At 34.1% G+C, this 25,000-nt stretch overlaps 1 protein-coding gene across 1 annotated transcript in view; it reads right to left on the bottom strand.

Annotated features, from left to right (window-relative positions):
- The window catches only part of LOC136855681 (corticotropin-releasing factor receptor 1-like), a 383,811-nt gene that overhangs the window by 203,265 nt on the left and 155,546 nt on the right, over positions 1-25,000 (bottom strand). The window lies entirely within an intron of this gene.

Genomic DNA, 25,000 nt, shown 5'->3' on the forward strand with positions numbered 1-25,000 from the left:
TTCAACGTTCCAGCCTCTGGTATTTATTTCTCGACAGCAGTTCTGGACGGATGAAATAAAATTTAACTTTCTCATTTTTCATTATGGCTCAAATTCAAGGTTGAAACTTTTACATTGCAACGCGTTCTGTGTGGTGTCTTTTTTTTTTTTTTTGAGCCTTCCTTTTATCTGTTATCTTTTGCAGTTTTTTCTAATTTTGGATATTTTCCTCTATTATTTTAATTTTTTTTTATTAACTATAAGCAAGTGCTTTCAAGGTTTCGTATCATTTTAGATGCTGATATAACATAGCGGAAAAAAAAGGTATTAGCGATGCCTAGTTTTCATATCATTTGTTTCTACTTTAATAAACTGTGCCCAGATGGATCTGAAAACATCATTGTTGGATAATGATATATTATATATATATATATATATATATATATGTTCATATATTATATATATATATGCTATTATATATGTATGTATGTATATATGTATATATATATATATATTGAATATATATATATATATATATATATATATATATATATATATATATATATATATATATATATATATATATATATATATAATATATTTGAACCAACGCATAATTAATTTTGAGTCTATTTCCAGTCAGAGAAGTGTTGTTACTTTGTTACTAATTACCTGTAAATTACAGGTGTTTTAAATTTTCTTTTCTGAAACTAAAGTTACAGACTTTACACGTAAGGTTACAAAATAAATAAAAAATCATTAAAAAGCCATTCATCCCATAACAACGATCGACACTCGCCTTTTCTGGAACATTGATGAAAACGCGAAATTAGGCAAATGACATGAAAAAAAATTATTCTTATTCCAATATTAGGGTAGTTTTACATTACTTACCAATACGTAACAACTCATTCAATAACATACCATCGCTCATTAAAATTATTTGACCATATCCCAAAATCCTGGGCACCAATAATACATCCTTGTGACAGTATTATTGAGAACAGACATTTATAAAGTGCCCAGTTGCCAGTGTCTTGACGAATAGGAACCTTTAATTTCGTACGCTGAAAACTTAAAGATCGGTAATATACATACGAAGACGCAAATACAATATAAATTCCAATAGATCAGACAGCCATTAACTCCAATTTGATTCCGTAATGGAAACCAACTGATATTATCAAATATATCCTTCATCCAGCTACTTGAAAATAATTTCCCCAAATCAACAGGCAAACATTTGTCACCGGCTGCACCATACTTCCCCAAAGTCTAATTTACCGACGTCAAATACAAAATCAGTTTGAACCCGGCAACCAAGCAAGAAGATAAACAAATAAACGTAGGAGACTCAGCTAAGCCCATTTCCTCTGGCTGACTTAATAACGTAGTTCCAACATAGGTAATCGGATGGGCTTTAAATGTTAAGGAGGGTTTGAAAGCGTTTGCTGGAATACGAAGCCTCTGTGCTGCAGTGGGTGTGAATCACAAAGCTAAAACAGAAACGTTTGCGCAGTTATGTTTTATTCGGCAGGTATTTAAATAGACTTGGTAATCTTCCGTTGTTTAACCGATAGCGAATGTTCATGGATTCGATATACCAACACATAAACACAAGCACACACATACACTATATATATATATATATATATATATATATATATATATATATATATATATATATATATATATATATATATATATATATATATATATATATATATATATATATATATATATATATATATTATATTGTTACGTGTGAGGGTCTTGGTTGATCATGTATTATTCAATTTACGTAATTTTTACGCCCTGCAAACCAAGATTACACGTAACCTGCCACTTGAAGCCAAAGTTAACCTCAAAGACAGTCGTTAATTAGCCAAAGGTCGCCAGTTAAGGGTTATTAACCTAACAAAGAATATTTGAGATGAATTTGATTTTAACGCAACGGTTCTTCCAAACATTCGGACGCGAGGCATACAAAGCATCGAGATTTAACCTGATTTTGCTTACCCTAAATCCTAGGTATTTTACTGGAATAACGGGGTTGAAGCTAACAATATAATAATGAGGCTTAATCTGAGACTTTGTAAACACATATACAGTAAGTGGGGATGAAGGAGAAACAAAGAAATGCGGAATACAGAAAAAGATAAAAGAATGGGCGAAGTTTTGAACAAAAAAAGCGACTTTACCTTAGGGGACGAACGTTGTGCACTCAACACCGCCAGGGGTCTTCGCATTGCTTCTTCACTTCACTAATAGGATAATAGACAAAGAAAAGGAGAAGAGGCCCGTCGGACATGTGGTCTCTCGAATGCTCAGTCTCTCTCTGAGTTCCCTGACCCGGCCTAGGTCAAAAACAGTACACCCCAGGTGTCCATGTTCTTGTTAAAAACATTCGCCAAGAGACAGGTAGGAAGGAAAAACGGACCTTAGGACCACCTGATTCTTAAGGCTGATAGGAAATTTTCTATAGGGGTTAAATGGCCTAACTTACCTATCCCGTTCTCAACGGACGTTATTGTTTTTTTACTGAAGACGCACCTATATGACAACGTCTTTTCCCGGTCTGAGTCAGGCTGATATTTTTACAATCAAATGTTACGAGGCGAACAGCAGTAATATTTATAAAAGCTCCCCCTTTGAGGCCTTCACTCCCTTTTCGGGCGTGAAGGTCTGTACTAACAAGCTGTTCGCCTCTATTAGGTTACTCTTCTTCCCTGAGCAGATTAGTCCTGGTTAGCCTACCTAGCTACAGAACTACCTAACCCTAGATAGGATATGAGCTATAATCACTACTTTACCTAATTCTAATAGTACTGGAAGGTGCTCACGGTTATTATAGGCTACCTCCTACAATCAAGATGTGTTTTAGACCTAGCCTAGTGGTTTTGTTCTATGATATTCCCTAGCCTAACCTATCCTAACCCGACCATTAGCACCAACATAAGAGTTAATGTTCTAACTAAATCACAACATGGTTTATGTTTAATACAATTAAAATTACTAGTTAATTCATGAGGGTTGCCTTATATGATAAATGGGTGCCTCACTGAGGTCTTAGGGCCATGCGTGTCACGAGCATCGTGGCTCGTTTCACAATAGTTAAGATTACTGAAATTAGTTAGCTACTTACATGATTACTGCGGCTCGGTGGTAAGTGGAAAGAACAAGGTTACTAAATTGATGTACCGTACTTTAAGGTGGCCTAGGCTATGCACAAATGAAAGGAAGAGATCACTGGCTACCTCCTCTGGGCAAGGGGCCAGGATCACTCTTAGATGTTAGGGCACTGTGCCGAGAGGGCACTAGTGCCAGGATGAGTGTATAGCTCGGCAACTACTGGGCTCTCTTCCGCCCCTTCTTCTTCTTCTTCGGTTTTCCTCAAAGGCCTATCAGTAGCTGGCCTAGCAGGTGATGAGCACCAACTCCGGGGACAGGCCAGAAGGGGCTAGCGGGCGCGAAGTCAGGGGCAACTGCAAAAGCTGCGGGAGGACTCCCCTACTCCGGCTGCTGCGACAACCGGAGCGAGCGATCTCGACTTCTGCGTCCGAGGATGCCAGTTCCTGGTCTTCCAAGGGAGGGGTACCATTCGATCCTCCAGGGGTTCATCCCTGGAGTCAAATTTTGCAAAGAAGAATCTTGCAAAGAAGAAGTTTCGGGTGCTGGAGGCTCTCAGTCGCGATGATCAACTGCATGGAATCCTAAATCTCCCGGAGGAGGATTCGCCTCATGATTTAGACCCGGCATAGGGGCCTTTTCCATTGGTAGCTCAGCGTCCGGGGCGGACGAGTCTGGCACTGCTCAGTGCTCGCAAGTGGCACTGGCAGCAGTTGAGGGTCAGGCATGCCTGATGAGAGGTCCGGAGGTGCACTACCTCGCGGACGACTTGTGGTTGGCTGCGGCAGAGATTCCTGCCCCAGCGGGAGATCGTAGCCTCTCGGTGAGTTTTGTTGGGCGTCCGGCTGGGCGTTGCTTGTTTGGGCAGCCCTCCCAATTTGTGGAGTGGTCTGCCCGCTTGCACGTCCTGCAGCGGTACTGCTCCTCCTGAATCTCTCTTCGCGGAGGGAGGACCTCTTGGTGGGCCAGCCCTTCGCGATTGGAGAGGGCTAGGCCTGAAATAGGTTGGGTGGCGCCTTCCATGGACCACTTTGGTGGGCGGAAGGTGGAGGGTTTGTCATGGTTGAGAGTTACAACTGGGGCCTCCGTGGAGGAGGTAACGTGGCTGCGGAGTTGGTTGGTGGCGGGCTTCCGCAGAAAGATCCCGACCCAACAAGAAGACCACTCCGGGCCGAATTCCACCTACCACGCCAAGGCGGTGGGGTATCGTGCCCCAAGGTGTCATTACCTGGAGTTGGACCGTGGGAACGGTGATGGTGTGGCCCTCTATCCACTTCATTTCCCACCGCGTTTCTTCGTCAACCATGGCACCGGCTGGCACTTGGGCCCTAGTGATCAGGCTAATGTCTGCCGCAGTGTCTACTGTGACCGGAAGGGTCACTGGCAGGCTAGTGCTCTGAAGAGGGGCCACCGAGATGAACTGGGTTTCCAGTCTCTCGGGGTAAAGATCCAGTGCGGACCAGCAGCAGAAAATGAAGTGCTGATTAGGTTGACAAATTTGGTGGTGGGGACATGATGTGGACAGGCCGGAGATCCAGCATTGTAGTGGCTAGCAGCCCCACAGGATCTGCACGGGCCTTTTGGATGGGCTCGGTGGCCTGCAGTAACTGTTGGAGGAGAGGGCTGAGCGGATGAATCGGGAGCGGAGTTCTGGCTGGTAGGGTTAGGCTGCTTTTAGTGCTGGAGTTTGTATCGGCACTCCAGCTTCAGCGTGGCCCCCTTCTTGCAATAGTTGCACAGGGTCTTGCTAGGCAGTCCACTCTTCGGGCGAGTGGAGTTCGAGAGGTAGGCGGAGGGATGATTAAGCTTCTGAGAGGTGCTATGCGACTGATTGAAAGTTTCCACGAATCAGCCATGCGACAAGCTTCCATAAGTGTGGAGGGCTGTTTATCGTTAAGATATACCGCAAGGGCCCTGGCACACATTGGAAAAGGTCTTCTAGCATGGTCGATTGAAGAGATCCTCAAACGTCGTGCAGGCCAGGGAGTCGAACCAGCGGCGTGCGGACTGGGTTTTGTGACATGCCCATTCTGTCCAAGACCAGCCGACTTCCTTGGCAAGACCTCGGAACCGTTGTCTCCATTTTTCTGGGGTTATCTCGTAGGCCTTTGTAATGACTCTACGAACTTCGCCATGTTGCCTCTCTGGCTCTTCTCCAGTGAGCGACGCTCCAACTTTTCCCTCCATATGCTTGGCTAGTATTAAGGCTCTCTCCGTCTCCGTGGTGCTGTAGTTATCGAAAAGAGCCTCGATCTCCTCCAGCCATGCTTCTGGCTCGTCCTCAGTCCACTTGGGGACTAGGGAATTGATGCTCGAAATTGGAGCGTTTGATGCAGCAGGTGTAGGACTGGAGGCTTGATGGCTAGCCATAGCTTCGGCATTCTCCATTTTCGTTCTCTCAAGCTCGAGCTCCTTCTCCTTTAGGGCTAACTCAGTTTCCTTGCAGGCTAACTCATGCTGTCTCCTTCTTTCTTCTCTTTCCTCTTCATATTGCCTTTGCTCGGCTTCATACACCCCCCTTCTTCTTCATACTTCCTCTGCTCGGCTTCTCATTCTTCTTCTCTTCTCTGCTCGAGTCTTTCTTCCTTCTCCCGCTTGGCCAAGTCGTCCACTTGCTCCTTAACCCAGGTAGTAAGTTCCGAGCCGGTGAGACCTGCCGCCGTCCCCAGCCCCAGGAAAGTTTTATAATGCTCTGCTGCCATGGTTCTGGTGGGGAAGGGCGTCTAACCGGGTCGAGTGGGCGTGCCAGGGCAGCGAGGAAGTGTCTCTTCAATGAAGTGGCACCCTTTCAAAAGGTGGCACTGTAGTTTGGGTGTGCCGTGTACAGGTCACACTGGTGGCACTCAGTATCCCTAGGCACTGGTGCAGGTTAGGTCCCAGAAGAACCTTCTCTTCTGTGTTCCTTTGTTTTATTTATTTTTCTGGATTCTTGGCACACTTATGGTGCCAATGTGTTCCTAGGGACCCTCTACTGGAGTCCAACTAGGCTATATGGGAGGAAAGGCACTCTACACCCCTGCAGAGTGCAACAATCGAATGAGAGAGAAAGGGAAGGTAAAAGAGAGAGAGAGAGAGAGAGAGAGAGATAAGCTATTGAAGTGATGAGTGCTGCAAATTATTGGCACTGTGGAATAAAGTGAATTTGAGTTTTTTTTTTTTTTTTTTTTTTTCTTAGATCCTCGTGAGTGGCTGGTCCCAGTACCGGCCCCAGTGCTGGCCTCCTTCTTCTTTTTCAGAGGTGAAAACTACTGTTTGCTTCGGTCTGGATAGCAGGCCTCACTCGTGACCGACAGTTTATCACTGTATTGTAATTACTCTTAACTTGTCCTCATCTATTGTGGGACAGAGGTGTTTTCTTTTAATTGGTTTATTGTATTCAAATTAATTAGCCTAGTGTCGGCCGTTCTTTCTTTGAAGAGGGTCACGTACACTTAGGTTAGGAATGCTTACTTGAATGACGATTACTTGAATGACGAGAGAGAGAGAGAGAGAGAGAGAGAGAGATTTTCAATCAGCGAATTTCTTGCTGCTTGAGAACATGTAAACAAAGATTTTATACATGCACAATGGCATGGATCTTAATAAAATGATATAGATGCGTCGTCTTGGCTTCCTTAGGGATTACTTTATTATCTTAATTTTCCTGGGAGCCGACGTCACAAAAGTTTATCGTAAAATTTTAAATTTTCTTTATATGATTTTTATAGTAGGTATTCGTAAGAACTTGTTATTACTCCTAACTAAGGCCTATCTTTCCCTGCCTAAATTATCTTTTTGGTTTTTCCTAGCTAAGATATTGCGAGGAGGTGGCTCAGGCAGATTGGTCAAAATAACAAGGTCTTTGGGAGATGGCCCAAGGTCGGCTATGGCCCTAAAAATTTCAAAACAACCTCAGAGAAGGAACACCAAAATGGCCGTTCTCTCACAAACAGTTCGAACAATTTCAAAACAACTAAATTTTCGGAGAACAAGATGGCGGTATTTTCTTTTTCAAACAAATTCAAAAACAACGCAACAAATGCAGGTATCCAGATTTTACTTTAAATATACCACTCATGCATAGCGTTTTCCGTTACGGATGGAAAACTAAATTACAAACAACTTTGTGTCTTTTGTTATCGTATTCTCACCCGGACATTAAACAAACAATGAAAAGAGAATGCTGCCTGCCTGCGTAAATTTACATTGTTGAAAAATACCTTTATTGTAAAATTACTATTTCAGTTCGTTTGCTACTTCACTGACACGGTTTTTGAATGATTCCGCTATATGCAAACAATAACGATCGGAATTGCCGACGCGATTTCTACATTACTTTGTGTATATGAACTGGGCTCCGCTTTTCTCGGCCTTTGAATTCGTTACGAACGACTTGACTCACGATCGAACACGGTACAATGCCCTTTGTCTTAAACGTTATTGTGATTATGACTCTGCTCTCGAGGCACACCCTTTCCTATGCTAATTCTCGCTACACTTGTTATTATAACTATTCCCTTTACTGCTTATTATTATGCCTGGTTCCTTGTTTGGAAGAATGAAATGGAATTCAATATCTGACTTTTATCTTTGGAATTAATGTAATTTTAATTTCCTTTTCTCCAGATTCTTTCTCTAAAATGTAATTTAGATTCTCATAAGGTCATAATGTTACGTGTGAGGGTCTTGGTTGATCATGTATTATTCAATTTACGTAATTTTTACGGCCCTGCAAACCAAGATTACACGTAACCTGCCACATTGAAGCCAAAAGTTAACCTCAAAGACAGTCGTTAATTAGCCAAAGGTCGCCAGTTAAGGGTTATTAACCTTAACAAAGAATATTTGAGATGAATTTGATTTTAAACGCAACGGTTCTTCCAAACATTCGGACGCTTGAGGAATACAAAGCATCGAGATTTAACCTGATTTTGCTTACCTAAATCCTAGGTATTTTACTGGAATAACGGGGTTGAAGCTAACAATATAATAATGAGGCTTAATCTAGACTTCGTAAACACATATACAGTAAGTGGGGATGAAGGAAGAAAACAAAGAAAATGTGAAATACAGAAAAGATAAAAGAATGGGCGAAGTTCAACAAAGCATCGACTTTACCCGTGAATGACGAAGCGTTGTCGCACGAGGGACCGCCAGGGGGCATTCTGGCAGTCTTCCCAATTCTTCTTCACTTCACTAATAGGAAGTAATAGACAAAGAATATCGTTAGGAGAAGAGGCCACCTGGTTCGGACATGGGTCTCTCAATGCTCCAGTCTCTCTGTAGTTCCCTGACTTCCTAGGTCAAAACTTATCACCCCTTGGTGTCCGTTCTTGTTAAAACATTCGTCGAATGGTAGGAAGGAAAAAAGACCTTAGGACCACCTATTCTTAAGGCTGATAGGCGTAAATTTTCCTATAGGTCCCTAATGCCTAACATACCTTGTTTACCCGTTCTCAGCCTATGGACGTTAAGGTTTGAACTGAAGATGCACCTATAGACAAAGCAATTTCCCTGTCTCAGTCAGGCTGATATTTTTACAATCAAATGTTCGAGGGCAAACAGCAGTAATATTTATAAAAAAAAAAAAAAAAAAAAAAAAAAATATATATATATATATATATATATATATATATATATATATATATATATATATATATATATATATATATATATATATATATATATACATACATACATACATACATACATACATACATACATATATATATTATCAACTAAAAATTCCCCTTCAGTAACATATATAAAATATATTATTATTATATAGAATATGGATATTAAATGACGTTTGTATGCTAATGCTTGTATATGAATCAGAAATGTGATAAATTTCATTCATATATATATATATATATATATATATATATATATATATATATATATAAATATATATATATATATATATATATATATATATATATATATATATATATATGTATATATGTATGTTGAAATATATATACATAAATATAAATATATATATATATAAACAAATACCTATACTGGTAATATATAAATATATATATATATATATATATATAATGGAAAATATATATATATATAATGGAATCCATAATATACATATATATATATATATATATCATATATATATAAATATATACGTTAGATGATATATTATATAATATATATATATATATATAATATCATATCTGGCTAAAATATATATTATATATGGCTATATATATATATATATAGGGTATATATATATCTATATATTATATATTTATATATATATATATATATGTATATAATATATATATGCATATATATATATATATATTAACGTGCCTGATATTATGAAGGCTGATAAGCTTTTTAAAGTCAGTTGGCCAGTAACCTTAAACTATAGACGACAAACTCCTCCTTCTGTTGAATGGACCGACAGTAAAAACAAATACCCTAACCTAATTTTTTTTATTCAATATAAAGTGTTGGAACTCGACCATTACTGCTGTTTTACATATGACAATAGACTATTTCCATGGTAATTAAAACTTTCTAGTTCATTAATATATGAACCAATAGTATATGAATAATATTCAATAATATATGAATCAATAGTAAATATACTTTTCAAAGGCATAACAAAATTTCCTCTTTTGGATTATCATGCTACCTTGAACAAGGAGTGCGGCCGCACTTGAATGTTTAAAGCCTAATGCTACTCGAGTAACATATAAAGACATTTTCTATTTATTTATAAAGTACTAATATAGTTTGTACTCGTGAATGTGTGTGTGCCTGATTATCACTTTTCATAAATGTAAACTTATGACTCCTCCGTTGTATTCTTGTCTAATTTTCTTTCTTCATTTACTTAAATTGAACATTTCTTGGATTAATTATTCAATTATCTATCTATTGGGATCATGATATAAAATGTTGTCATTTTAGCTTGCTTCTAAATCTGCGTTCATATTATCGTTTTGTTTCAATGTCTTATTTCCCACGTCATTTTTTCTTTAAATTTTGTCTTTTAAAAGCAAAATATGAATCAACAGATGCAGCATACTCTGATCGTCTAAAGTCTGCCAGTTGTAATTCGTTATGGGAAGTGGGTATATATTTTATCGAATATTTTTGTGGATATATTCATACTAAATTAATCCTGGCTGTCTTTCACCAGTATCTGTCTACCTGTCCTTTTACAGACCGATGACACTGAAACTGAATTCAAATTGTAAAATATGTTTTCTTATTTCTTGCTCAAAAATAATGTTTCATCATCTTTTTAAAGCAATTCAGTTATGAAAGGGGTTTTTGAAAGGTTGTGAAATTAACATTATACACACACACACACACACTACAATTCAAATTTATATATGTTTTTATATATATATAGTCTATCTCTCTATCTATATCTCTATATATGTATATATATAATAGCATATATATATTTAGATATATATATATATAACTATATATATATAAATATATATATGTATATATATATATATATATATATATTCCTATATATATATATATCTATATTATATAATTTATATCGTTATATTCAGTTTTAGTTGATATTTCATATATATATATATATATATATATATATATATATATATATATATATAATATATTTATATACACATATTCATATATATAATATTTATATCCATATTATAAAAAATATATTTATATACATCCATGTTTATATATATATATTTCTATATATATATATATATTATATATATATATATGCTTTTGATATAAATATACACTTATAATGGCGTCCATAAAATATATAAATATATCTTTATGACCATATTATGAAGGGCAAAAACATCTTGAACTTATATATTGGCGTTATATTACGTCAGTTCACCCTTTCATATATTATGTTTTATTGTGTTCTATATATATATATATTATTATATAATATATTTATATACTTTTACATTTATATATAGTTCGATATATATATAGGAGAAAATTATACGTATCTATATAATTTATATTATAAAATACTACAACTTATGGAAATATGATATTATTTATATATTTACATTTATATGTTTTTAATATAGTATGACATACCTTTATCTTTACTATATAATTTTATTTATATATGTATTTATTTTATGTGGGAACTTAAATGATTATATGATTTACAATATCTATAATATATGGTTATTTTTACAATGAAATTATGCTTCTATTATACATAATCATCTTTTATATACTATTGTAGATTTTATCTTGATAACCAATAAATAGTCATTGGACATCATCATTTATCTCTGATTTTTAATCTTTAGTTTTTTATTCATATCACCTGTATGATATGAGTGACTGACGACAAATATATGTTATATTGTAAAGGAAAGATAAGTGTTGATTCAATATACATACTTCATCATTTCTGTCTGGATTCAGGACTTAAATATCTTTGTGAATTTATTATATACCCGATACATTAATGATGATTCAATTCATCTCTCTAATTATATCTCTAGATTTATAAAAAAATACTGTATAATATAGTCCTTTATACTTCCCCATAACTGTTCTGAATACAGACCATTGCGGTATGCTATGTCTGATCCATTCCTACATGATACGCTTCTTATCTATTTAAAACTTTACACACATATACCTTATTGTATAACCAACATTGTATATATATATTCTATTATATATTTAGTATAATTATATATATATATATACATATTATAATATATATTATATATCTCTTATATATATATCTATATATATATATATATATATATTTTTTATATCCCTATATATAAATATATTTATATATATATATGTAAATTAATTATTTGTAATATTTAATCCATATATATATATATATTGATAGATACTATATCTATATATACAATATCTAAAATATAAGATATGTATAGTAAATATCTATATTATATATATATATATGCAAATATATATAATATAGAATATATATATATATATAAATATAAAATTTCCTATATTTTATATATATAAACCTATATATGTTCATAATATATATATATTTATATAACATATATATATCATTTATATATATATATATATATTGTATATTGATATACATACATTTTTATATATAATTTGTAAATTAATTCTATTCCTATATATTTTACAATAATATATATATAATCATCACGGAAATATGTCGCTTATATATTGCTATAAATATATATATATTATTATTATTATCTATCTATTATTATATATATATGAATATCAATATAAATATTATCCCTTGCTTTATATATTTCCCTAATATATATATATTATATATATTTGTTATATATTCCTGTTTGTTTAAGGACATATATGATGGAATATATATGTAGTCCATATATATATATTCCTATATATATATCTATATATATCTATATTCTATATATATTTATATCTCGCCATATAAATATGTATATTGCATATAATTTGTATATGAATAGTTGTATATATATATTTATAGAACAAGATGGATAATATAAGTCTATCATGTCTTATAATCAATAACAGTATCGTATATATATATATATATATATGTCTGTGTCCTGTGTGTGTGTGTTTTGTCATTTTTAATATTGATTTTTTTATCTGACTTAGGTTATGTATTCCACTTCAATATATGACTTTTTATCACATCACCGTGATTCATATATAATCAGTAAAGTTACAAACGTCCCCTAATATCCAATTTTCTTGCCTGAAATAATATATTTTCATATATGATACCGAGAAATTTTTAGTTGATAATAAGTTCGTCGTCCCAATCATGGGCTCGAAACTAGCGAGGAAAGAACTCAGGACTTTTTGGACGCCTTAAACCACAAGGCCAGCAAGTGAGGTATAAATGGATATAATATCCAATATACAAATCCCCCATTCGAACTCAGGTGTTTTGTATTTAGTGACGATATCCACCACCCTAATTTGTTGACCGTGTAGTGCATTTGTCGCACGCAGCCATATTATGACTTTTATCACATCACCGTGACTCATATGTTGATCATCAGTAAGCTATAAACGTTCTTTAATATCATTTATCTCTACCTCCAATAATATATTTTCATATATGTTACCGAGGGGAATTTTTAGTTGATAATAAGTTCATCGTCCCGTGGCTCAAACCAGCGAAGGACAAAACTCAGGACTACAGTGGACGCCAAACCACAAGGCCAGCAACTGAGGTATAAAGTGACCATATCGCCTCCCGTATTGGATATTAAAGGACGTTTTAGCTTACTGATTGTATATGAATCACGGTGATGGATAAAAGTCATATTATGGCTGCATATGACAAACGCACTACACAGTCAACATGGCAGAGGTGGGTGGATATCGTCACTAAATACAAAACACCTGAGTTCGACGGGGGATTTGTATATGGGAGGCGATATCCACTTATACATCACTTACTGGCCTTGTGGTTTGCTACGTCCACTGTAGTCCTGAGTTCTTGTCCTATGGTTCGAGCCCACGGGACGACGAACTTATTATCAAATGAGAAAATTCCTCGGCATATTACTGAAAATATATTATTTCCGAGGTAGAGCGAATTGGATATTAAAGGACGTTTGTAGCTTACTGATTATATACAATATATATATGGATGTATGTATGTATGCTCCAGGATAACTCTGAAATGCACCAAGCAAAATCAACCAAACTTGGTATACATATGATTTAATATCTCAAGAAGAACACTATGGGGGTAAGACATCACTAGCACCAGAGAGAGAGAGAGAGAGAGAGAGAGAGAGAGAGAGAGAGAGAGAGAGAGAGAGAGAGAGAGATTATTGTATATTGGTTGTCATTCAGACTTATCCTGTTAGTGCCGGGTTGGTCAGCTAGTATGTGGTTATGTACATATATATATATATATATATATATATATATATATATATATATATATATATATATATATATATATATATATATATATATATATATATATATGAGTGGTTCCAGACGGTTCTACATTCCTGATCCTTCGCCTGTCGATAATTTATGTTACATATTTCTAAAGCACATATGCATATCTCTACAGAGCGCATTAGTTTTCATTTGAAGTTTTTTCTCTTCATGATAATTAATATATGTTTCAAAATATAATTTGCCACTTTAGTTTTAACTAACAAATCTAAGCAATGGTAAGGAATGTTCAAAAGAGTACGAACCTAAACAGTGATCAGAAAAAGACGATTATTTTAGGAAACGATGGAAATAAAGAAAAAAATGAAGAGAACGAAAATAGAAAAAGTCTCCCTTAATCCGATTGCGCGAAGTTTTTCATAAGGGCAACAGGAGCGAAAGTTTACTGGAATCGCTGGACAATACTCTTTCCTAAGAGGATTATTTCTGCTTTCCTTGCCACCTGGAAAGAGGGAAAGATCATAAAAACTGGAAAAGGAACTTCAATTCCGCTAAAAAATACTTTATTCATGTGGAAGGAAATATGAAGAGGCCTCACGAGAGGCATATTAATTCCAATGCTTCTACAGTGGAGTGCGGTATATATGGAAATTGAGAGAGAGAGAGAGAGAGAGAGAGAGAGAGAGAGAGAGAGAGAGAGAGAGAGAGAGAGAGAGAGAGAGAGAATGTTGTTTCAATTTCCGAGTTATATTTTGCATAAACTACATATGTTACATGAAGCCAGTTATCATTGGAGCGTATTTTCATTTTTTCTTTTTCTCATTCATTCAATATTTTGATTCACTGTCAAAACATCCTCTCTTTACATAATTTTTACATACATCCAAAAAATAAAATCATCCTCCAGTTTGCTGGAAGCATTCATATAAATTCAAATGACATTTATTTTTCGCGCAGTGTGTCTACTGTGCTTTGAAATATTTGATATTTTTGGAGGTGTCAATTTCAAGGCTACTCTGACTAGTGTCATTTCATCCGTAAAACAAACCTGTGATTGAGCAATAAAAATTTTATTTGATTTTCCATATCTACAGCATAACATTTCATGGTTACAATAAGTTAGCATTTTTTTTAATGAAATGAACTTTAGAGCTCTAGGAATATTAAAAAAATATATATTTCATCCCAGTTCCAGATTCAGGAAGTTCTGACGACTACTTTGGGAGGTCGTATCATATTATGTTGTCCTACTCTCGTTATTCCATTTGATGTAAGTTTTAAAAAAAGTAGGCAATATACACTTGGCCTCACGTTAGTGAGCTTTCTTTCATAAAATGTGTTTTATTTACATTTTCATTTCAGTCTATAAGAGTACATAGCTCATTATGTGACAAATGTGATCAATATCAATGGAATACAAGAGTAAGGATTCCATGAAATTCTTATAGGTTGATGGATTACGTTTCCATAATGCAGTGAGGTTACACCAACATTTGTGGTCATATTTTGTGGATTGGATTTAATTTTTGAATAGCCTGGTTTTCCTTTTTTAACAAGCTGTTCAAAACTTACATATAATCCACAAAATATGACCACAAATAATGGTGTAACTTCCCACTATTATCCTCTATGAATATCGTAGAACACAATTTTGTCCATCGACATTGATCACATCCCTATTCAGCTATGCGCTATTGTGAATTGAAATGAAAAATAAATAAAAATAGAAAAACGGACACTCTAGATGGCTTGCTAAACCTTAACATTTTGAAAAGAGCGTTCCTTAACGTGTGGCCAAGAGTAAATAGACTACTTTAAACTCCTACCAAATGGAATTATGAGAGTAATTTACCCTATAGCTGCGTGGCTACTGGTCGGGTAACCCAGTACTAACCTAAACATGTTGCTTTTAGGGTGTTCTCGTGTCGCATTAATCAGGCAATTGGTAATTGCCTTCTGCTATTTGCTCCTGCAATTACGAAAGAAATGGAAAAGGTTTGCTCAAGAGCATATAGCCAGATGTCCCACTCCTGCGCTGAACTGACGCGGCGTGGGAAATAGGATGTTTTTTTCCCATTAGACTCTAATGACACCAGGCAGAAAGAAAATAGTTCGCTTTTTTTCTGGTGTAAAAAACTGCCGCAGTTCAAATGAGTACAGTTTCTGTACAAAATAGAATATTTCCTTCTTTCTGTCCCCGAGAGAGAGAGAGAGAGAGAGAGAGAGAGAGAGAGAGAGAGAGAGAGAGAGAGAGAGAGAATATATATACTATATTATGTATACACACACACACACACACACATATATATATATATATATATATATATATATATATATATATATATATATAAATATATATATATATATATATATATATATATATATATATATATATATATATATAAAAATATATATATACATATATATATATATATATATATATATATATATATATATATATATATATATATATATATATATATATATATATATATATATATGTATATATATATTATATATATATATATATATATTTATATATCTATCTATATATATATATATATATATATATATATATATATATATATATATATATATATATATATATATATATATGTATATATATATAGATAGATATATATATATATATATATAGAATTATATATATATATATATATATATTATATTATATCTTATAAATGTATTTGGGGAAAGAGTGGGCAATTTAGAATTACTTATGAATCGACAAAAAATGTATTTGGGAAATAGTGGGCAATACAGACGATAAAAGATTTAACCTATAGCCAAACTCACAGGATAAATGAGAGAGAGAGAGAGAGAGAGAGAGAGAAGGAAAAGTTACCTAATTACCTATTATCTTGATTGACTGATAAGTATTTAAGTGTCACTCAAATGCCTCTCTTGAAATGACATCCTTCACTTTGGGGGATGCGCATTTCTGAATATTGCTCACTTGAAGTCAGGAAGATTGACGCTGTTGTGACATCAGTTCATTTGCTCCCCTGCCTCAACGACCATTAAAACCTCATTTGCCATTGCAATTTTGAAATCCTGTCAGTGATCGGAAAAATTATTATATATATATATATATATATATATATATATATATATATATATATATATATATATATATATATATATATATATATATATATATATATATATATATATATATATATATATATATACTCTCTCTCTCTCTCTCTCTCTCTCTCTCTCTCTCTCTCTCTCTCTCTCTCTCTCTCAACCTATATATATATTTCCTGGCAGCTTCATTATCGGCAGACGGGCTATATCTATTGAACATTATTCTCGAAAGCTCAAAACTATAGTTGACTGGATGAATATTGTTGGCTTTTCAGTTTTTCCTAACGTTAATTTTGTTAAAATATCTTTATACCTGTAACCATCATCGATTCCTTTTTATTTCAGTTATTAGGTATGAATGTCTATATTTTTCTTTATGTAGATTCTTCCGTCTAAACAATTTTAACATTTCATTTTAATGTCTCTTAAATGCTCATCATATCCTAGTTTTTCAGTGTTTTACATTTATTAAGATTTTTTATACCTTTGGTAGTATGTAATAATACTATTACTATGTTCCTGCATAATAATAGTATTATTAAATGTACATGAACCTGTTTTATGAAAGTGACAAAATAAAGATGAACAAACCTTTCAGAATCTTCTGTGAAATAAAGCTTAATATAATTAATTATTTTCACCAGGATATAATTTCAATCTCTATTACTCATGTAAGGTTATTTTCACATGCTTACAATAAATGAGATTTGGATTAATTAATGCATGGTTCAACCACAGAACACATGAGCTTTAAATGTAACTGTAAATATTTATGAGGCAGATAAAAATTTACATCTTTTGAAAATAATAATAAGTCACCTCTAGAAAGCTCTTCATACTTTTATATTTACTGAAAATACATGAAAGAAGACGCAAATCATTTTAGAGTTGTTGTGCTCAAGATATACTAGAATTGTAAGTAAATCGCGTGAATTAACGTTATCATAGTAGAAATTCTTAATTGCAAAATATTTTCAAATAAAAAAAAGAGGTATTTCTAAAAAAAAAAAAAAAGAATTCAAAGAGTGTAGTCTATGAGTCTTTCGTAGGAAACTTGCTCTATTTTTTTTCTAGGCTTTCGTTCATTCCGAACGAATTTTTTATATACAATGTGAAATATTTCCTATCAATATGAATGATCTATTTCTATTCATTTCCTGTTATTCCTTTAACTGCACATTTCTTTACGATGTTTCAAAGGCCATCTAATATTCTTATTATTTTTCACATGAGAGCATTCTGCTTAATAGATACCTGCTCGCCAGGTTAAATAGCCTATGCGTTTTCTTCATGAAAAATTACGTATATTATGTTTAATATTATTGAAGATGAAGTAAAAAATACGCAGCTGTGCATTGAAATGAAATATAACGGCCAGAATTGATAAACTATTTCGAAAGGAGCTTTTATATTTCGACCTTTCTGATGTATCATGAATACTTTTGAATTTTCTCTTTATCCATGAAATGTATCATTATTATTATCATTCCAAAGGATACTATTATTATAGTATACTTATCTGTCAGGAGGAGCGATTAAGCCAAGAATTACTATCATCATTATCAATTAATCAATTTACGAAGTAATTACAATTACTCGATGTCATTTATCATTTAATATAATATAATGATAATATTTTCCATTATTTCATGATAATCATGTGATTAATGTATGTATGCTCCATTTTCCATTTCGTTATTTGTCATTAAATATAACGAAATGGAAAATATCATGTATCATATAATTATTACGTAAATGTATGTATGTATTACTATGATTAATTGATAATATGTTATTAATCGCCTCCTGACAGATAAGATACTATAATAATAGTATGTATGTATGTATGTATGTATGTATATGTATGTATATGTATATATATGTATGTATGTATGATATATATATATATATATATATATATATATATATATATATATATATATATATATCATACATACATACATACATACATATACATACATACATATATTCTCTATAGGTACCTGCTCGCCAGGATAACGATTCCATGAACTTTTATCACAAAAATTTAAATATCTTATAATCAGTATCATTAATCCCAAGAATAGCCTCACTTGTGCACTTCTAATGAAATGGAACGGCCACAATTGAAAAACCACACCGACTTGATCACTCAAGCACAGCCATTCGTATTTCGATCTTTCTAGGACATTATGAATACCTTTGAACTTTCTCTTTAACCATTAAATATGTTGTTGATAGCATTCCACGCGAGATTTATGGTATTATCCTCATTTGTCAGGAGAAGCCATTGAGGCACGGAATATTATGAACATAATCAATTTGTAAGGTAATTACGAGATTACAATTACTGGATGCCACTTATTGCAATAATTACATTGATAATCATTAGTGATTAGCTACTTCACATTATCACGCTGTTGGCTACATCTGTGTGTATACATACACACATTATATATATATATATATATATATATATATATATATATATATATATATATATATATATATATATATATATATATATATATATATATATATATATATATATATATATCCTATATATATATATATATATATATATATAAAGTCCCCTAAGACACACACACACACACGCACACATATATACGGGTGTTTCATTAGAGGCCCCTCTCCACAGAACAAATGGAAAGTTATGAAGCTTTCTGCTATAGCCTCTCTCCAAGTACATTATTTTAAGTATCTATTAAGCTATTTTTCATTTTACATTTCTTGTATTTCCAGACTGAGTGACGGAGCTAGATACAGCCATGGCTAACGACTCGGAGGAAATCAGATGGATTGACCGAATCCGGGCTATAACCTTCAGAGGCCAGGGATGCTGGTGCATCCTTCATTTCACGTTCCTGGATAGCTAAATACATTAAAAGAGATGAATCCTTTGTTAAAAGAAACTGGAACAAAAATCCATGTGACTGTCATCGCGAAAAGAGCGAGAATCTTGGAAGGCCTGAAGTCCTTTCTCAAGAGTCAAAAGACATCATAGCTGAGGCAGTGGGTAGACCAAGAAAGTCTTTACGTAAATTGGTGCTTGAACTAGAAACAAACAGGGGAAAGAAGAGAAGTTATAAGCTGTATATCGTGAGCTGAAAAAATCTGGTATCAAGCCATTTCATGTTATCAGCAAGCCCAGCATCACTCAGCAACAGAGAGAAGACCGAGCATCGTTTTGTGGTTCATTTCTTAAAGACTGGGATGAAGCTGACTTTCCCCATGTTGCCGCATCAGATGAATTCTTCATTTACACAATCAGGAAGCCAAATCATAAAATGACATCATTTGGGCTGCAAAGTTGGATGATATCAACGATGACGTGCACTATTGTCAAGTTGCGAAATTTCTTGAATGTTTGGGAATTTTTCTCTGTTTCACAGCCAAACGGTTAATGTGGATCATCAAAGAAAAAGGACAGTCATGGAATGGCAAATACTTCAGAGAAACTGTGCTTACTGGTGGTGTATTTCCTTTCCTCAAAGATCCTGAAAATGTGATATCTGTTGAAGAGTCACATTTTTGCATGATAAGGCACCATGTTTCAAGGCTCTTCAGACTCAGGAGCTGCTTCGAAACAGTGGTATCGATTTCTCCTTGTCAAGTGAATTTCCAGATAGCTTCCCTGACCTTAATGTGTGTAAAAACATTGGTAGTATCTTAAAGGATCGTGTTGAAGTGCACACAGTGAACTATGATGGTATACCAAGCCTCGATGACCTGCGAAGAGAGATGACTGAAGTGCTCAGGGAAATGGAGTTTGAGTCTCAGCTTTTTTGCGATTTGCTGAAATCATACCCCTCAAGAATGCAGGCTGTGGTACAGGCAGATGGAGGCCACACAAAATATTAAATACTCGGAGAGAAACTTAAATAAATACCTATTCTGAATTACTTTTGTTTTTATCCATATCAATATTAGTTTATGCTGTAGAGGTGGGGCTCTAATTTTGAAACACCCTGTATATACATAAAATATAATTATAAATATAATATATATATATATATATATATATATATATATATATATATATATATATATATATATATATATATATATATATATATATATATATATATATATATATATATATATATATATGTATATATATGTATATGTATATGTATATATATATTATATATATATATATATATATATATATATATATATATATATATATATATATATATATATATATATATATATATATATATATATATATATATATATATATATATATATATATATATATATATATATATATATATATATATATATATATATATATAGGCACACAGTGGTATGATTCTTGGCTACCAGTTGAGAGGTCTGGGGTTCAAATCCCTCCGCTCACTGATGGCTCGGATTGAGTCACTGCACAAATCCGGTGGCCCGTCAACCTAACGGTCTGAAAAACCCAAGAGATTTAGTAGGAAAATAGGTAACAGCCCTCGGGCTGGGGAGTTAAACAGTGAGCCTAGTGACACACTGGCCACATGTGATAGGCTTTGGAACCTGTCCCCCACTGGCATTCGGCCTAAGAAACATGAGATCAGTGCCTGCCCTATGAGCCTACAGAGGCCAAGGAGGACTTTAAATATAATAAAAGTGAATGTTCGTAAGTTTGTGTGCTAGAGAAATCCAAACCGCTTGACAGACCCAGACAAAATTTTGCATGCTGCCCCTATGTCACCCCAGAAAGATTATAACTCAAAATCAAACCTCTACCCAGTGACAGACATACAAAACACAGAAAAAAAATGTTCGTTTTTACCCATGCTGTTCACCTTTTCTTCAGTAACTTTACAGGAGTCACCAGAAGCTTGGGCAGAAAGCCACCACCTTTTCTGTTGGTGACGTCATTAAACTTCTCCCACTGCAGACCCTATAATCAGTTTAGTTCATCCACAAAATTTTAACAGGTGTGTTTGACTGCATTAGAAAAAAAAATGTTCGTTTTTACCGGTGCTGTTCACCTTTTCTTCAGTTACCGTACAGGAGTCACCAGAAGCTTGGGCAGAAAACCACCACTTTTTCTGTTGATGACGTCATTAAACTCCTCCCACTGCAAACCCTGTAATTAATTTAGTACATCCACAAAATTTTAACAGATGTTTTTGACTGCATTAGAATTACTTTCATTCAGTCATAAAGCAATGTAATTCAAAATATAACTTCTACCACCACACCAGTCAGCCCTTACAATCCTCACCACAGAAAAAGTAGTAACAGACCAAATGCTTCTGTGGCAGACCTATCCCCTCAGTAAAAAATTACTCGAGCTGAAACTACCACATTTTTTCAGTGTCCATTTTAAGCCAAATGTATCTTAATCATACCCTGCCAATAAAATACAAATTCTTAAGTACCATGTGGTATTACCATCATCATATCTAAGTACTTAATCCTTGAAAAAACTTCGCAGGTACGGGCACAACTCTGGAGATCTACTGTAGAACTAATTCATCGTCGAGACAAAATAAATTCATCACCATCCGCATATGTGTATTAGCAGACCAAATGCTTCTGTGACAGACCTACCCCCTCATTAAAAAATTACTCGTAACAAAATTACCACATTTTTTTTACAAGTGTTCATCTTAAGCCAAACGTACCTTTATCATACCTGCCAATAAAACACAAATTCTTAAGTACCTGGAGGTATTACCATCATCTTATCTAAGAACTTAAACTACTAAAAAAATACTTCGTAGTTATGGGCATAACTTTGGAGATAAAGAACTACTGTTCATCCTATTTAGCCTACAATGATAAATTCCCTATACCCGGATAAAAGGGACAGTCACCACAGTAATACCTGGATGAAAGGGACAGTCACCACAGTAATACCTGGATGAAAGGGACAGTCACCACAGTAATTCCTGGATGAAAGGGACAGTCACCACAGTAATACCTAGATAAAAGGGAAAGTCACCACAGTAATACCTGATAGCACAGTAATACCTGGCTAAAGGTGACAGAAAGCACAGTAATACCTAGATAAAAGGGACAGTCACCGCAGTAATACCTGGATAAAAAGGACAGACAGTACAGTAATGTCTGGTTACAGGTGACAGAAAGCTCAGTAATACCTGGATAAAAGGGACAGACAAGACAGTAATATCTGGTTAACGGTGACAGAAAGAAAGTAATACCTGGATAAAAAGGACAGTCTCCACAGTAATACCTGGATAAATGGGGCAGTCACCGCAGTGATACCTGATAAAAGGGACATACAGCACAGTAATACAGAGATAAAAGGAACAGTCAATGCAGTAATACCTGCATAACAGGGACAGACAGTACAGTAATATCTGGATAGAAGGGACAGTCTCCACAGTAATACCTGGATAAAAGGGACAATCACCACAGTAACACCTGGATAAAAGGGATTGACAAAACAGTAATAACTGGATGAAAGGGACACGCACTAGCAATTACCTTGGATCAATTAATAAGAGTATTCTGGACGTCGATATAACTGGGTCACCTGATCAGGCTAAGACATGAATTTTTAAGACCTCTGGTTGATAATTTCTGAGAAAATGTTCTAATATATGGGTATCGTGTTTTATTTACGACGGCAAGAATTCTAAAAATATATAGAAATAAAACAACTTTATTTCACTGTCAATCCCCCAAAAAGAAACATTTTATAGTAGCAAGCAGAAATTCATTTACGAAAAAGTTACAGAAGATTATATATAAAATAAAACTGTAGCCCCCACCTCTCTCTCTCTCTCTCTCTCTCTCTCTCTCTCTCTCTCTCTCTCTCTCTCTCTCTCTCTCTTATACACACGCATATACATGGCTCCACACACACACTCCATGGCTTTGCAGTTCTACTTTCTAATTACGTTGGAGTAAGTAGTTCATCAAAGATAGATATTTTTTTTAATCAACGATAAATACAAACTACGCAACAGAGACTGGCACAGGGTTTTGTCCTTTGTATCAGCCGAAAGTCGCAGTTGGAAAGTTCGGCCAAGAACCGAAGGGAAAGACCTCAATCCAATTTCTGGACAGAAAAGGCTCCCCAGCTGTGCCAGGGGGGAATTTTCCGAACCTGTCGAAACGCCACCTGTGTCTGTGTAATAGCTGGCAATATCCATTCTTGAGACATGAAAGAAATACTCCCTAGTAATATTTTGAGTGGAGTATTTTGAATTGGAAAATTATTTTCACGTTCATAATCAAAATTTGAAGAAATTGCCTCTCTTACATGTCATTAAACTATTGTCAAGGGCTGTCAAAACGCTTACACATGTATAATTTTCCTTCTGTATACCTGAGTTTAATTGCATTTTCAATACTAACATGCATAAATACTTCGTCGCCCCTCATAACAGTTTATTATACAGCCATATTTGCATCACAAACGTGCAATGATATCACTGGTGATATCATTTCACTATTTTGATACAGATATAGCCATATAATAAACCGTTATCACAATAGACGACGACGTATTCATGCATGTTATTATTGCAAACGCAATGAAAACCAAGCATACAGTTGGAAAATTATTCATGTGCAAATGTTTCGGAGTAAAAAGCAACCTTGTTACGACAGTAATTGGTAATGCTTAGTGTTTATCATTGACTGTAGGCGTTATTTATTTATTTATTTATTTGCGAGGTGTTGTGCACTTAAATAATATGATTATTTAATACTGCCTGAAAGCTTTATCTTCCATAATACATTGGCATGATAGTATTTGTGTTATATGCATCAGAGCTTTTGTTTCATTAATGAATCTCCTTCATTTTGGATAACTGCTCGCACCCACCTTCCCACCCCTGATATTTACATCAAGGTAAAATTACTCGTTTCCGTAATAACAGCAATAATTATGTAAATCACCGTCGGAATTTACCAA

Source organism: Macrobrachium rosenbergii, chromosome 3, assembly GCF_040412425.1.
Source record: "Macrobrachium rosenbergii isolate ZJJX-2024 chromosome 3, ASM4041242v1, whole genome shotgun sequence".
Taxonomy (NCBI): Eukaryota; Metazoa; Arthropoda; class Malacostraca; order Decapoda; family Palaemonidae; genus Macrobrachium; species Macrobrachium rosenbergii.